This window comes from Ambystoma mexicanum, chromosome 5q (assembly GCF_040938575.1).
Source record: "Ambystoma mexicanum isolate Mex_15411 chromosome 5q, UKY_AmexF1_1, whole genome shotgun sequence".
In the NCBI taxonomy this organism is placed as follows: Eukaryota; Metazoa; Chordata; class Amphibia; order Caudata; family Ambystomatidae; genus Ambystoma; species Ambystoma mexicanum.
In genome coordinates, this window is record NC_090933.1 from 923960570 (window position 1) to 923978516 (window position 17947).

Genomic DNA, 17947 nt, shown 5'->3' on the forward strand with positions numbered 1-17947 from the left:
AGGTGGAGGCAATGGAGACTGGGGCAGCACAAAAGGAGCACACCACACCCCTTCCCACACCACTTCCCACACTGAGATGGTTGCAATACTTGCAGCATTACATGGGCTGGAGGACATGATTGCATTGCAGCACCAACAACAACAGGCAGCGTCGAGGAGTCGCAGGAGGAGAAGGATGGCGAGACAGGCCCAGCAAGCCCCACCAGTGCACCCAGTCATACCACAGAGGCAGCCAGCAATCCCCAGGATTCGAGCCAGTCCATTCAATGCAACCCCTGAGCATAGACACACCCTGTACCGCCTGTACCGGGATACCATCACCAACATTGTGGACACGATTCACAACGACATAGTGAGCCACATAGACATCCGGACTGCCATCCCCCCTCCACTGAAGGTGGTAACTGTGCTCCACTACCTGGCCACAGGCACCTACCAGCACACGGTAGGGCAGATGCATGGCATTTCACAACCAGTATTCACACACACACACGGACCCAGGTGCCCGATGCCCCCCTGAAGCCCACAAGTGAACACATATCCCTGCCACGGACAGCCCAGGAGATCTCCAACGACTAACCGGGCTATTCACTGTCATGCATCCCACGTAGCATCGGGGCAATCGACTGTACCCATGTGGAAATGGTGCCCCCACATCACAATGAGGCTGTCTAATAAAACAGAAAGCATTACCACTCCATCAATGTCCAAATGGCATGTGACTCAAATAAGAGAATAACACATTGCCGTGACCGATACCCATGACCAACCCATGAATAAATGGTCCTGCGGAACTCAATGATACCACGTAAGATGGAACGCCATGCTGGACAAAGTTTGTGCCTACTTGTTGAGTAGCAGGGCAGGCACATGGCAGTGTGATGTGGGTTGTGTTTGGGGGGGTAGAGATACATACTCCAACTGGTTGTGGACTGTCGTCCGTACAATAAAGGGACATACAGATGTACGCCAATGTCCACCAGCGCAGCATACAATGTAGAGGACACGAAACCACATGCAAGCAGCAAACTGCACAACAAAGGCATCAGTCCCTAACCCAATACATGACACATCTATCCACATTGCACATCATACCATACCCTACATGACACAAAGCCATTCAGCCAATATGCATAATCTAAATGTGCGTTGAACAGCATCACAACAGATATGCGCCCTTGAGTGCATGCAAATGGATCACCTGTAGCCATTGTACAGAACTACACCCGTACACCACTACTGATGTGCCGCTTCAAAGCATGGGGATATTGGAATCCTAATGGCAGTACACTAGCATTGTCGTACAAAGGTTATCTGCGCCCATGAACACCTAGGACCCATCCACACCCAGGAGATGGGAAATACTGCCAGAGGCATGCATGGTGCACGTCCACTTTCAGGGACTAGCTTACCTTCTCATTGCAGTTATACTGATCGTCTCCATGCATGCTGGGATTTGTGGATGGCAATCGGTATGCTAACATGTCCCGGTTGCAATTGAGGTGACGAGTTACAAGGCCCCGTTGTCCCAGCCATGCAGGTGATGCTGCCTATCCCCTGAAGATTTGGCTCCCTAGCCCTATATGGAACCCACAGATTGGCACAAAGAGGAATAGAACCTTGCACATAACCGTACCCACGTTGTGATTGGGCAGGCATTTGGCCTTCTGAAGACACGGCTCTGGTGCCTAATCTGGCCGGACGAGGCCCTCCTGTACGGCCAGGACAAAGTGACGAAGATAACCATGGCATGTGTCATGCAGCACAATGTGTATCAGCCGGAATGTGCCTATGCCCCCTGACATTGACATGCAACCACCTGATGAAGATGATGTTGATGGGGATGAGGATGGGGGAAATGGGCCGCCAGGACATGCAAGAGGCGATGTCCAGGGGGGACACGATGTGCATCAGCATCTGATATATCGAATATTTTGAGAGACAAGGGCCAACAATTTTGGATGGAGATGGGCATTGTTGCCCTTCTGTATGTGGTGAGGCGCAAATGGACCCTGTCCCCAATAAAGTACACATATACAATGATGAAGACCAAGCCTGTGTTTCAACTTGCCAACAGTGTATTATGAATAATTCGTGAACAAAGTGTATGGCCCCAACTTTGCAAACACCCTTTCTCCCCTCCCCCCAATACACTCCCAAAAACACCGTTTCCCCCCTCCCCAATACACTCCCAAAAACACCCTTTCCCCCTCCCCCAATACACTCCCAAAAACACCCTTCCCCCCCTAAACACTCCCAAAAACACCCTTTCCCCCCTCCCCCCACAGCACCCCCATGTGTGGCTTGTAGTGCATAGGTGTCCTGGTGCACATGTGCCAGCTAGTTCTTGCTGGCCCTACTTCTCCTGCCCTCCACCGCCATTGGGAGGTTGAGATGGCGTGCGCCTCATAGTGCGCAGGGAGCGTCGGCGGGGGCTTGTCTGACGGGAACTCGCAGAGGAGGTGGTGCCCGGTTGATCCTTTGGTGGGGGGGGATATTGTTGCTCCATGGCGTCCGCAATGCGTGCGAGGACCTGCCTCAGTTGGGCCATTTCCTCACACATCCGGTTTGTGCAGGCCTCCATGCCCTCTCTTGTCTGGCTTGCATACGACCTAAACTCCTCCCTCAGACGGGCTGCCTCTTCCACATGCTGGCCAACCAGCGCAGTGATTTCAACCTGCCTCTGGCTGATGGTTGCCAGGTCATGTTGACTGCGTCCAGCTCTTGGGGTGGCTGCTGTGCCCTGGTCCATGCCTCTGGCATCAGGTGAGGACACCGGAGTGCTCGTCGTTGCCTGATTGTCCATGGCTACTCGATTGTGATGGTGGCCGTGGGCTTGGCTCAATGGATTGCGGGGTGCTGGGGGTCTGCCTTTGCATTTCAACGTCAATTGCCTCCTCCACGTCCGACAGCGGCGCGGTGGCTGCTGCCTCACCGGTGGAACTGGTGGCAGCAGAGTGCGAGCCGTCCGTGCTTGTTTGCAATGACAGGGTGAACACTGCCGTGGGTGCAGCAATAGGGGCTGCCGTGGCTTCAGGCCGTGTTGCACTGGCACTCTTGCTGCCTTTATCCCTCTGCTGCTGCTCATTCCTCCCAGTGCCCCTTGAGTTGGTGGCGGTGTCCCCTGTCTCATGTGTCCTGGCCTTTTTCTTTGCTGAGGGAGCAGGTGTCACAGTGATCGAAACGAGGCTGAGCCCGCCTCATTTGAATTCACTGCATCCCCTGGCAAGCGGATCCGCCGGCGGCCAAAACAAAGGCCATACTAAGGCCTGTTGTGTGCCTGTGACCCCCACTTCGTCCCATCTTCCAAGGGAAGAGGGCAGGAGCCCTCTCCCCCTCCCAGAAGCTGCATTCAAGCCTCCCTCGCCGCATAGACCTACAGGGGCCTGCCTGACCCTGTCTCGAGGCCTGCCTGACCATCGCATGCAGGGCGCATCGTGGCGCCGAAACGAGGTTGAGCCTGCCTCATTTGAATTCACTGCATCCGCCGGCAGGCGGATACGCCGGCAGCCAACACAAAGGCCATACTAAGGCCTGTTGTGTGCCTGTGACCCCCACTTCGTCCCATTTGCCAAGGGAAGAGGGCAGGAGCCCTCTCCCCCTCCCAGAAGCTGCATTCAAGCCTCCCTCGCCGCATAGACCTACAGAGGCCTGCCTGACCCTGTCTCGAGGCCTGCCTGACCATCACATGCTGGGCGCATTGCGGCGCCGAAACGAGGCTGAGCCCGCCTCATTTGAATTCACTGCATCCGCCGGCAGGCGGATACTCTGGCGGCCAAAACACAGGCCATACTAAGGCCTGTTGTGTGCCTGTTTGGCGCTTGGAAGCACGGCGTGGCCAACCCACTATGGCCAACCAAAACGCGACTTCGCTCGAGGCTACCTGGTAAGCGATACACCAGCATTCTTTTGGCACCCTCTTGCACCCATAGTCTAACGCCATCCCACGTGCTAACTCTGCCCCAGGAGGTCTGCAACGTTTAGTGCCCCTGGCGTAATGAACGTATTAGTAGTGCACCCTGCGCACGCTCAGCTACCCCACACACGGTCACCATTGATGTGCTCCTCCTAAAGGCACGACCACGCAGCTGTTAGCAGATGCCCTCATGTGACTCTCTATCTATGAACTTGGGCTTAATGACCCACCTGCTCACCCCAGCGCCGCTCGCTGCACCCAACTGCATAGCTGTTTGAGTGATGTACTAATGACTCGAAAGGTAATCTAACAAATCTGATTGCTCATAATATATCTATTATTATTGCCACGGAATGATTTTGCCCTGTCCCTGTACCTTTATCCATCCGGCACGCCCAGTCTGCTTCACCTAACTCCTTACCTACCTGCCAACCTGTGAGCATTAGAACTGTTCCTTAATGCTAGTGACCTGTATACTACATTTGTGCCATATGCCTGATTCTGAACCTAGGTACCACTGCTTATCTACATACTGCATTTGTGTTACCCTGCTCTGACCTGAATTACACGTGATTAAACTGCATTTCACCCTGTTTTGAACTGCATTTCACCCTGTTTTGAGCGGCCACATTATTGATCTGCACTCTGCCCTGCCCTGCCCTGAATTGCACATGATTGTATTGCATTTTGCCCTGCTCTGAACAGCCATGTTATTGAATTGCCATATTACTGAATTGCATTATCCCCTGGTCTGAACTGCCATTTCACTGTAGTGCAGTATCCCTGTGCCCTAACTGCCATACCACTGAATTGCATTATCCCCTGCTTTATTACTGTACTACAGTACCCCCGTGATCGGATCCGTCATGCTACTGCGCATTGAATTTAGCTATTACTGCGCCTCTGAACTCCACTGACTTGCAGTTGGACACTTAGACTGTCATCCTACCATATCAGTCCTGCCTATACCCTATCTCCTAGATAGCATCCACACTGCTATTCCCGCTCTGCTCACACAAAGTCAGCGCTGATTTGCAGAAAATGCTAACTATATTACTCACCTTCTGTGCGATGGCCACGCTCGCATCCCCTGATATTCCCACTCAGGATACCGACTCAGGAGCCTCCCCCTTTCAGCTAAGCACCAGTCCTCCTAATGATTCCTACATAGCAAGCCACTATTCTGACCCTTCTTGCCCAAGGTATCATCGCAGGTTAGGACCAACAACCCTTGCCTCCTGGCCTTGCCCCACCACCGAAAGAAACAACAAACTTCGCGCTAGACTCTCTAAACTATATGAGCCGCCCCGTAGACTCCTTTCTGAGTCCAAATACGAATCCAAAGGCCACCATACTAGGAAACCCATAGCCCTAAACCACCAGCCTGCCCCACCTACCACCAAAGGTCCCACCATCCCTATAACTAAGTCCAAACCAATCTCTCATACAAACCTCTCGGGAAAAACGGATGAACATTCCTATAAAGGAGCTCTCCTTAATACAAGATCACTGGTCACACATGCCCTTGATATAGCAGACCTAATCATTAAAGACAAATTAGACTTTATTGCGCTAACTGAAACTTGGTTGCACAATGCAGTAGGCCCGGCTCTAATGTTGGCCATCCCAGATGGCTATACCATATCCAGGCTTGACCGGGTGGGCAACCGTGGCGGCGGCATCGCTATCATATCCAAAGAAAGTCTAGCTCTCAGATTATCCCCGACTCAAACCCTGCTATCGTGCGAATCCCTCACTGCCAAACTCCCTATAAATAACACCCAATCCCTCACCATCCACCTGGTGCGAAAAGCACCTCACAACTACTGCTACTAGGTGACTTCAACCTAGGATTTAACGATCCAACAGACATGCATGCCTCCACCATAGCCAATACTATTTCATCACTCGGACTCTCACAAAAAGCCAACCTACCCACTCACCTGAAGGGAAGAACCATAGACTGGTTTGCCGATGCAATTGCTCAGCGGTCATCTCCTCTACCACACCACTACCTTGGACCGACCATTCCCTGGTCTCATTTAACCTACTGACCTCCAGACCACCTACCACAACTGTGTCACTGGCACCACCCTGCCTAACAAGAAATAGGAAAAATATAACAGTAGAAAGAATCATCCCAGCCATCCTCCCAACGCTAAACGCATTGCCAGACAATCTAGATCCCAACACACTAGTTCACGAATATAATAAAATTATGTTAACTACCATGGACAAAATTGTCCTTCCAGTGAAAAGAAAGCCATTCTTGATACGATATCTCGTCAATACAAAGCTGAAATCTGTTTAGCTAAACGGAACTCCTACAACAATCGCATTGCTAATTCCAACTCAAGTATGAAGGAGCTCTTCTCCATATTGAAGGAACTTGAGTCACCCATTGCCACACCCGACACCTGCACCAAGCACCAGACTTGGTGCGCAGACATCCAACATGCTCTAGCAAATAAAATAAACACCCTACAAAACAAAATTCAACTAAAAAAAGATTCCTTAAACCTCACCAACCCTCCCACACCTCCGCCTAATGCTTTACCAAGCACAAACACCAATTCATTCTCCTTCTCTAAAACTACCATCCTGGAGGTCGAGAAAATTATACTTTCTCTCAAACCCTCAAACTGCAAAGGCGACATCTGCCCTGCACACATAATCAAGGACGCAGCCAGAGACCTGTCGCCCTTCATTTCCAAACTTATAAACGCATCTTTTTCCTCAGGTAGTATCCCTTCCAACCTAAAACAATCCTGGGTGCTCCCCCTCCTTAAAAAGCAGACGCTTGATCCTCTCATCCCCACCAACTACCGCCCCATCACCACGGTACCCTTTCTACTGAAAATCTTGGACAAAGTGGCCTACGTCCAGATTCAAAAATACCTAGAACTACACAAATTACTAGGCTCCAGACAATCAGGTTTCCGCCCATTACACGGCACGGAAACAGCTCTCATTGACTTGAAGACCCAAATTGATGACCTGAGGGTCAAGGGAAAGACAGCACTCCTCCTCCTACTTGACCTCTCCGCGGCATTCGACCTTGTTGACCACAAGATCCTCTGCAGACACCTGGATTCAGCTGCTCATTTCTCCCCAGAAGCCATTAGATGGATTGAATCCTTTCTGAGCGAGAGAACAATGTGAGTCTTCTCCCCATCAGCAGCAGCAGACCCCTCTCCTATTACTTGCGCAGTCCCACAGGGCTCATGCGTCTCCCCCACATTATACAACATTTCACCAAACCTCTGTTCGACGATCTGGATCATCTGGGTGTCACCTACACCAACTACGCAGATGACACTCAGATTCTCCTCCCACTTTCGGGATCACAGTAAGGACAGAGAGTTGGTGAATAGGGTGTATCTCATCATTCAGGCATGGATGGCATGTCATGGCCTATGCCTGAATGATGACAAGACAGAGCTCATCATCCTGGGTACCCCCGCTAATATCAATAAACTAGGCCTTGAATATGCCGAATTCAACATAGACGGCAACACTATCAAAGTATCCAGGGAGGTAAAAACCCTTGGCTTTTACCTGGATGCCACTATGTCATTCACTAAACAGGTCAACTCACTAGCATCCACCACTGCGTATACCTGCAAATTAATAAGAGCAGGCAGACCATTCCTATCCAATGATAGCTGTATGATCTTGGCAAGAGCACTCATACTCTCCAGGCTCGATTATTGTAATGCCCTATATAGCGGTGCTAACAAAGCCATTACCCATAGGCTACAAATCCTACAAAATAATGCCTTGAGAGCTGCCCTCGGCATTAATAAAAGAGAACACATCTCCACTACCAGACGCCAACACAAATGGCTCTCCACCGACAATAAAATCAAACTAAAGTTGGCCTCCCTAACCCATAAAGCCCTCAACAATGCTGTCCCTAGTTATCTGATGGACAAAGTAAAGAGAAAGTCATCTATCAGACAAACAAGAACTATCAATTCCAACTGTCTGATAATTCCCAGATTCAAACTCTCCACCATTGGAGGTAACAGCTTCCCTGTGAAAGCTGCTACATTTTGGAATTCTTTGCCACACAACCTGAGAGCCGATCAACCCTATTTGCACTTTAGAAGGAATCTCATCAGTCATTTGAACTCCAACAACCACCGCATTTAATTGTACATTTTACACTTCTGTATAGATACTGATACATTCTGTTTGAGGTCTTTGCTCTCGCCACAAACACCCCCTGTACATATCTGTATATTTCACTCCTTTGTATAGATATTGATATTTTTTGTGTGAAGATTTGTATTTTTCTCATTCCTGTAACCCTTAATTGCATATGTCTATAATTTTATCTCAACTGTATATTTCTGTAACATTGTAAGATTCGCATATTCTTTCTGCCTGCGCCCTGCTGCCCCTGGGTATGGTGCGCCATATAAATAAATAAACAAACAACAAACAGTGCCCGGTTCATCACTGTCTGTCTGTGATCTTGTAGGGGACAAAAATAGGGAATATCATCGGTTATGGTTCTACGTGCCTTATGCAGAATGTTTACGTCATGCCGCTCTATGCATTGGGACCTCTTTAGTTGGGAATTCAGTAATGGGAATGTCAGGTGGGTCATGCATGAATGGGTGTGTGTTGCACGTGTATGTGGGGATGCATGCATGTATGTTTGTGGCTGGTTCCATGGGCTGATTGTGGACTCAGATTTGGGGGGCCCCTCACCCTTCACAGTGCATTGTTTCATGTGTACACTCACCTCCATCTGATGAAGTGGGCGCACCATGCTCCATGTCTCCCACTCCCACTCCCTCAATCGATTCCACGCCAATTGTGCTGGCGCAGGTCTCCTCCCACTCCCGGAGTTTTATTGGGGAATCAGCGCCACCTCCTGTGGCCATAGCTAGGTTGCGATTAGCAGCCAGAATGCTGCGGACCCGGAGCCGTAGGTCATCCCACCACTTTCTGCAGTCCTTGACAGTGCGGGTGGTGGTGCCCAACGCACTGACTTTGTGGGCAACCTCTGCCCAGATGGCCTTTTTCTTGACGAGGGTCTCACGCCGCATGTCATTGGCGATTACTTCATTGGCATTTGCCGCTAGGGTCTGTGTTAGCATGATCAGCTCCTCGCTGGTGAATTTTTCTTTGCGCTGCCGATCTGCGCCTTTCTTGACAGCCTTTGGCCTCTTCTGGGTATCCGGGATGATTTGGTGTTGGAGTTGTGTGGAAACAGGTTCTGGATGCAGAGGATGGCAATGGATTGTGTTTTTAAAGATGGCCGCCATACTCTTTACCGTTCCTGTGCAATGACGCTATTTCCGTTTTCGCAATTTTACGGTTACCGCTAATAGCGGTGACCGCTATTTGCATGTAGCGGGAGGGCGGAAGTGCTATCAGCACTTTTGTCGATGGCGGTAAGGGACTTTTTGGGGTCTTTTGCGGTATGGCAGTAGGGTCATTACCGGCATGGTGCTGCGCTCGTGTCTGCGTGCTCGTAATGCCACGCTATTAGCGGCATCAGGCCAAGGCGGCCACGTTAATAGCGCCATGCCGGTAATGGCCGGAATTTACCGCCTACTGTCTAATGAGGCCCTAAATGTATATTTAGGTCACCAAGGAGGAGGAGTTGAGTGGTAGAGGCCAGGAGGGAGGAGGAGAGGTCTGCCCACTCAGAGAGAAATGAGGTGATTTGACCAGGAGGCCGGTAGATGGTAACCACAGTAAGAGAATGGGTAGGCGAGAGAGAAAGCCTACAGACGAGGCATTCAAAAGAGGAGTAGGTCTGAGTGGGAATGATAGAGGCAGGAATCCACTCAGGAAAGATCAGGGCTATCTCCCCACCGGACCGGGAGGATCTGGGTGCTGAGAGAATCTTGTAGCCATCAGGGAGGAGAGTGTCAAAGCTCGTAACAGAGCTGGCCGTGAACCATGTCTCAGTAAGACCAAGGACATCAAGGTCTAGTTCTTCAAGGAGGTGGCAGATGTCAGAGGAGTGTTTGACGGCAGAGCGAGAGTTGAGAGTGGCAATATGAAGGTTACTAAATGATCTCTAGAAGGCAAGAGGCCTAACCCCTGTGGCAGGGGTGGGTCTATTGGAAAATTCCCTTTGTCAAGCATTTTAGTTTTCCTAGAGCCACAGCCCCATTGCAAAGGCAAAAGAGTAAATGAGGCATGAACCAATGGCTGCTGGAGACCATCAGATTTAGAGACCTTAGATGTCTCCCGAGGCGTCTCTAGGCTGCGCATTTGCGCAGCACATGGAACCTGGGCAGTGCTAAAAGTGAGCATGTCAGTTTGGGCAGTTGAGTCCACCAGCTTAGGTTTCAATACAATAGCAGCAGGGTTCGCCCCCACCTTTGGGATAAGCCCTAATTTTGGTTTAAATAGAGAATCTAGCGATGATTTAGTAGAAGGCGGCCTAGGGCTCTTCTGCGGGGGGCTTTTTTTAGGAGCAACAGCCTCAGAATTTCCGCCCGAAGCTGAGACACTAGCCTCAGGTGGGACATGTTCAACAATAGCATTCATATTGGGAGAATTCACAGGTAGATTAACAATTGGAGAGGGTGGGAAAGCACCGGTCAGAGAGCAAGCAAGGCCCACTTCGTTGCATGGAACCATTGTTGATCGCTTAATGGGGACATCAAGGGAAACCGAGCTGTTCGATATCTCAATTATCTCATTTCGTTTGGGAAGCAACTGCGGGATAATCTTCGACATCGGACCCCCATGTAAGCCCGGTAACTGGGCCAACACTGTTGGTCTCTGACACAATTCGGCTCCAATCCAGTCAAGTTTGTTACTCATCTCCACAAGGATTTCCATGCCAATACAGTCGATTTTAGTCTGCCATTAGTCTTTGAGAGTTTTTTAGTTATGCCCATAGATTGTCGTACAGTTTGATAAATTCGCTAAGGACCACGTTTAAGGCGGAAACTGTCGGGTGGGTTAATCCGATGCGCTCATCAAGGTCTTTGAGGGTATGGTGTCTTGGGGAACCCCCGTGCTCCTGATTATCCCCCTGACTGCATACATCCTCTGAGGAGGTAGTTTTAGCCGCATCAATCCCATCAGTGATGTTCGTAAGGGCAGTTGGTGTATCTTGAGTGAGGCCACCATTCGACTGTTGTAAGGGACACATAGGGGTTTCACTGGCATGGGGCAGATCCATAGCTTTATCTGCACACTCAGTTATACTAATGTCAGTGATGTTGTTGTGCCCACTAAATAAATCCTGGGTACTCATAGCCAAGTGGTCCAACAAAGGGTCACCTCTAAATGCTTTGGGTAATTTTAATTTCAGTACTTGTAGAGGTCGCTTTCAGGATATAATTATCCATAAATGTTTGACCCAATATTGGCTGGATCGGTTTTTGATGTTTAGGGATATTGGAGTAGGACTTTCCAGTAGGAATGGCAAGTATAGTGAAGGCACGCAAGGTATCGGTGTTATGGACCGGAGCTTTATTGGTAGGAACAAGATGACATAGGTCGTTGTAACTTGAGGGCATTTGCTGGGCCATAGAGAAAGTAGTTGAGAAGACGTCTTTTGAATCCGCTCCCATATTCCCTGCCAAAGGGTTGACCGAGGGAGGCAACACACACAGGGAGGTAGAACTCGTCGGTTGGCCTAGGGTGGGAGACGACCACTTTGCCCCATCTAGGGACTTGTGGATGTTGCCCAGGAGATCCGGCAGAATATCATCCAGTTGCGTGGGCATGCCTTTTTGACTTCGTAGGCCAGCCCTCACATCGATTGCCAAATAATCAGTCTGGTAAGCCTCAAGGCGGGCAAAAATAAAAAAATAACCGTCAGACCCAGATCAAAGGGCTCGTATAGGAAATACAGTACGGTGAAGGAAAAAAAAGAGCAGGCCAACCGTCAGTTCGTGCAACACAAGTCAAGGGCACAAGTCCTGCCTTCGGTCAACCGCCTGGAGACCCGCCCCCATAAGCAAAGTAATTAGATAAAGAGAAGACAATCATATAGTCTCAAGCAGCATGCGGGTCAAACGTGCCAAGATGTAATCTTTGGTTTACACAGACAATTCAGCCTAAACAAAAGGCCAGTAATGTACCTGAGCAAAGGAATCGCCGGAGCCACGAGGAGCAAGAACACGTGTGTGTTGCAGCTTTTATATCCAGCCTCCTGAAGGGGTAAAGGAAATCGTAGAAGAACTCAGGAAAAGCCTTCTGGCAGAGTCAGAGCAGTAAGTTTAGCAGCCTTTCAGCAGTGTTTCAAACACAAAGTTTTGATCCGTTATTTCGATAACAATGCAGTTGTTATTGTGAACAAGAGGGAAAAGTTAAGAAAACCTTTCCAAATAGAGACGGCAGTGTCCACCAGAGTTGTTTCTTGCCCCACTATCTATTATACATTAAGGAGTTTGAAAAAGGTTTGAGGCAGACAACCCTAAACTTAAGAGAGAGCAGTGTGTTTTGTTTTTTGGATGATGGGATCGTATATAGATCACCCATCAGTTCATCAATAGGATTCAGAAAACCGCTTGAGGTAACGCAAAGTTTCTGAAATTAGCAGGGTTTGTCCATCAATATCACAAGCACTGTGCACCTATTATATGCCACCCTACCAGGAAAAATTAAGATCAATCTTGAACTAGATGGGTATAGAATAGTGTAGGTAGAAGAACTAGGAATTGGATTCTGTGGGAAAGGTACCTGGAGCACGGGTGCGGTCCTGTCAGTTTCTAAATGCTTGGGGGGTCTTTGGTTCTATATAGAGCTGGAATCTGGGGTCATTGTCCTATACCCCGTTTAGAAACTTCTCAGGCTTCCACATAGTGCCCCAAAATTGTCTGTACTTCTTGAGGTTGGCCAGTGGGCCCTCGGTTAGACGGCCCATCTGATATAATTTCAGATTGGCAGTGATGAGCTTGCAACATTTAAAGACACTATGTGAAATAATGGTTTCCTTCTTTTTTAATCTTAAAGGTGTATGCAAATAATGCCATAAAACAACTATTCAGAGACGTGGCTTGGCTGCCAACAAAGATGGCTGCATTTCACCAGAGGTCTGTGGAGGAGACATTAAATATCATGTAAAACCCTCAAGTGGGCAGTGGAAATCTTATTTCGGCTGGGAATTGCACTCTGAACGGCAGTCTTTGAGGGCCGGTTAACTCTGCACAGGAGATGTGAGCAACTCCGTCCCTCCTTCTCACTGGAAGCTGCTTGGCTTCTGTTTGAATCCCTACGGACCAAAGGGACGAGTGTGACACAGTGTGGCTAAAAGGCCAGGAGCAACATCAGTACTTGTCAGTCTTCTGCTGCCCCAGATCTGACCCAAATTGTGAGTGCTGGGTGGCAAAGCTGACTGGAGGCGACAGCGAGGTAGGAACTTGGTGCATGGCCGAGTGATCAGAAGATATTGAGTATTCTCAGACAAAGTCCTACCTGGCTGGCCATTGCTCAGCAGCCATCTTTAGTTTAGGCGTCGCCCGTGCTCTGTATGCTTTGTTCTACTATCCTGATCCCCACTGACTCCCCTGTTAAAACTAAAATGTCAACCAGGAAGAGTAAAAAGGAGAAATTGGCAGACATCAACTTTTTTACACAGCAATGCAAAGCAAACTGTGAGGGTAGAACAAGCTGTGAGTCATAAAGGCCATCCTCTCCATCATGGGAACCAGTGCTGGTTGCACCGGGGCGTATTGGAAAAATGGATCTCTGCTGTAGAACAAATTTGATAAGTTAAATGAGAAGGTGGCCCAACTTGAATCATGAACTTTGACCTTGGTGTAGAGCACTTCGGAGCTGGATCATCAATGTGCCCAGATTGCACTGGTAGCAAAACAAATGAGTAAAGAAATGGAAGCATTGATTAAGGGTAATAGAGACAGGGTGAACAGGCATGAATATCTAGAAAACGTGGTATGAAGCAAAACAAATTAGTCATCGGCTTCCCCTCTGGAGCAGAAGGTGATGATCCAAATGTGTTTCAATTGACCCCTAGATGTGCTAGATTTGAATGTAGAGGATGACCCTGTATTCATAGACAAGTGTTAATGCATTAAAATGCGTACACCCAACAAGATGCAGGATACTGGATTGGGACACTCATCATTAAGGTGTCTGACATTGAGATCAGGAAGGAATATTGAAGGCGGCGAATGCAAAAGTTACCCTAGACCAGTTGGCAAAAATTCAAGTTACAAGCTACTAGCCAGTCATAAGTCACTCGCCACCTCAAGTCTATACATACAAGCAGCACACCATTTCTTACTCGCCAAGAGTCAAATATTACTAGCCAATGGCTAGTGGCAAGTGCACTTTTTGCACCCTAGGGTGCTCCTCTTTCCATATCTGGCACTGGTTACTGCAAAGAGAAGAAAGAGCATACATTCTTTTAAGAAATCCTTCTTCAGCAAAGGCATTAAAGCAGGATTACTTCATCCAGCAAAACTGTGTGTTACGTGGAATGAGAAGGACACAGTCAGGGCTGAGTCAGGGCTGAGGCACTCTTGAACTCGATATCTGGGAGAACAACTACTAGCACAGATAAAGCTTAAAATCCTGTAGTTCATATCATTGGTGTCTGCAATATTTTCTTTGTTTGTGGAAGCTTATTCTCCTGGTTCTGGTCACTAATACAACTAATGTAAAAATATAGGATGCTTCTCTGGGACAGAAAGAGGTTGCAATTTGTTATTAGATGGATCCACTGTACCTTTTGTAGAGCTGGATGGATACTGATGGTGGGTACCATGAAGTATTTAAAACAAATGCTGTAGCGTGCAAAGTTCTGTAAGATAACTAGCCCTTGCTAGGAGCCATATATTAGACTTCACCTAGTGTACACTAATGAATCCTGAGGTGGAAATTCAGCCTGTTAGTCTTCTGTAGCTCACTAGGATTATTTATAGCACTCTACAGAGGCTAATAAAGAGGACAAGATTATTGATATGTACACTCGGATTTCATTGGTTGCTTGATTTGTTATGGCGCTCAAGGTCAATTCCTGGTACGAACTTGCAAATTGTTATTTTTCTTTTCTAAATGCTGTTAAATGCTGTTTCACCCTTTGGGGAAACCCTAAAGTGGATTTGTTCGCGATCAGTGTCAACAGGAAGTGCAAACTGTACTGCACCAGGGAATTTCCCCCAAGAGGAGTTCTAGGAGACTAGTTTGTACGCGTTTGCTCCAGTCCCCGCCATTCCTCACATGATCATGAGAGGTTGATAACGTCTGGGAAATCCATGATCCTAATTGTCCCGGATTGGGCCAGGAGGAGGTGGTACCCAGACCTTCCGGACATGTCCATCTGCCCTCCAATACGTCTTCCAGAAACCAAGGACCTTCTCTCGCGAGAGGAGGATCGGGTTCTCCATCCAGAGGTCAAGACACTCGGCCTTCACGCATGGTTTCTGAGAGGATGAGGTATAAGGATTGGGACCTCCTGGATGACTTAATGGAGATTTCGCTTTAGGCCAGAAGGCCAGCAACAAAGTCTTTGTACTGCTGTGGTTGGAACAAATTCTGCAGCTGGTGCAGGGACAAGAATGTGGACCCTTTGCTATGCAAAACACTGGAGGTGTTATCCTTTCTACTGTACCTAGCCAATCTGCGGCTCCGGGTTGGGACCATTAAAGGTTATTTGGTGGTGCTATCCATCTTAAAGCGCTCGTCTGAGGAGAGCTCATATTTTAAGATACCTTTGGTGATACCATTTCTGAAGGGACTCACTAATGTGTTCCCTCCATCTCCCTTTCAGGTTCCTGTTTGTGGACCTAAATCTGGTGTTAAAATGTCTTGTGTGCACCATTTGAGCCTCTCCATTCATGTCCCTTAAGGTTACTAACTTTCAAGACCATCTTGTTGGTTGCACTAATTTCAGCCCGTAAAGTGAATGAGTTGCAGGCAATATCCTCTAAACCTCCATTTATAGTGTTTCACAAGGACAAGATCGTCCTGAGGGTTAAGCCATCATTTCTACCAAAGGTCATTTCAGACTTTCATTTAGGACAAAATCTTGTGTTACCCATTTTGTATCCTCCACCTCAACCTGGCAAGGAGGAGGAGAGGTTGAACAGGCTCGATCCACTTAGGGCTCTGAGCTTCTACATTTCAAGGTTGTCAAAACCTCATCTGGATGACCAACTATTCATTGGTTATGCAAGTCATAGACTGGGTCAGGCTGTGACAAAGCAGACCTTATCCAGGTGGATTATTCTAGCTATTTCAGAATGCTACAGGCTTGAGGGCCATTCCACTAGGTGCATGGCTACTTCCTCTGCTCTGCAAAGAGGTGTTCCTATTAAAAATATTTGTAAGGCAGCTAAGTAAAATATAAAATAAATAAATAAAATTAAAATAAAATAAAAAATAAGTGGTCCACAATACACACTTTCACTAAGCATTACTGCCTTGATTTTACCCTAAGTCAGGATGGAAGCTTTGAAAGAGCTGTCCTCCATTCGGTTCATGAAAACCATTGATGACAATTCTTAATCCCTCCACCAAAACTAACACTGCTTTTGGAGTCCATCAAAGATAAATACGTGGGAAGACACAATCCATTCGCAGAACAAGTTACCCTTGGTAACGTTCTTTCGACTGGATGTTCCTCCCATGTGTTCCTCATCGCCCTCCCAGCATACCCCTCAGTAGAATTTCCCATGCTGTTACCGCTTACGCTCCTTCAGAGCCTAGTACGGTCCAACCCGTGTTGATGCGGGTAGCTCTACATGAGAATGACACGAAAAAACAGAACTCAAGCCAGGGGGCACTGCGTGTGCTACATCATCCCCGAGACAGAGGACCTTGAAGGACATTGAGTCGACTGTATCGACGCACAGCGCCCTGTCTGCCGAAAAGCAGCTGAAGCTGGATATTGAATATCAAAGATGAGGAATACGTGGGACCTGTATGCAATAGGCCAGCGGTGGGAGTGCAGGGTTGCAGGTTGTTTTGCCATGACTGCATTCAGTGTGCATGACTTCTGCATGTAAATTATAGCAGAGCCCTCTACCTTAGCCATTTGTCTGAAGGGTTTATAGACTATTTATAATACCCAGTCCCCCTCTTTCACTGCAACCCATAGAACACAGCTGAGTCCCACAAAAATGTTGGTCTTGCTGTCATCTAGTCACTGACATAGCAGCCAACCAATGCACCTGAACATGATGCTCTGCATGATTTGTATAATGTTTTAAACTAGTCATCGCTGCTAATAATTGACTAGTCACCTAATTCTATTTAATATTCACATGCAAGGTAATGCTCTTTTTATTTCCATGCTTTCACAGATGTCGGTTTTACGAAGGGCCTTTCACCCTACAGCTCTGCGAAACCATAACAATGGCAGTAGGCACCATACAAATATCAAATAACATTGTCAAAATTGGGATTTGTTGACCAGGAGCAAAAAGCAGCTCCTGGGCATCAGGCATCATCCATTAGGCAGGAGCTACCTCTAGCGAAACAGGAGTCCGCCCAGAGCAAGCAGCAAATGTAACATGAGCACAAGATGCAAACTTTAACTTGCCCATTGCATTTTATACAGTATGTTTTAAATGCCCCTTAGGTGTTTCCTTTATTCTCCTGTAAATATATTTACATAACTACACAGTTAATATCACATACGTATGTGTGTTTGGCACCACTTGACCAAGGAGTCATGGGTAGCTCCTGGTAGCTGTTGGTGTAAAGTTAACCAGGCTTCCTTTGACTATAACCAGGCGCTAAATAGCTCCCAGCTTCTGGCAACTTCAAACCCTGAACGTAACATAACGCATGACCTCATGAGGTTTTGGGTCTCCGTAAAAATTTCAAGAATGGTTGTGGAATGTTGTACTTTAAAATGGCACTGGGCTGGTTATATTTGGTTAAAATGTATATATTTTAAATTATGTATTAAAAGGCGTTTATTAAGCAAACCCACATCATTGGGAAAGGTTTTGAGAAATTATGCATTTTAAATAAACCACACTTGGAGAGTAATATTGATCACAATTGAATAGGATGTCAGTCTTGTTACAAGGGTTTTTGTCCCCACCCAGGATTTGTTTTTTTGCAGAGATG

The 17947-nt window shown here is 47.8% G+C and overlaps 1 protein-coding gene and 1 pseudogene across 1 annotated transcript in view; one reads left to right on the forward strand and one right to left on the reverse strand.

Annotated features, from left to right (window-relative positions):
- LOC138498741 (beta-secretase 2-like) overlaps window positions 1–9195 on the reverse strand; it is a 44574-nt pseudogene extending 35379 nt beyond the window's left edge.
- Window positions 1–17947, forward strand: part of SPAG1 (sperm associated antigen 1) — a 1725603-nt gene that overhangs the window by 1277824 nt on the left and 429832 nt on the right. The gene's annotated exons all lie outside the window — the stretch shown is intronic.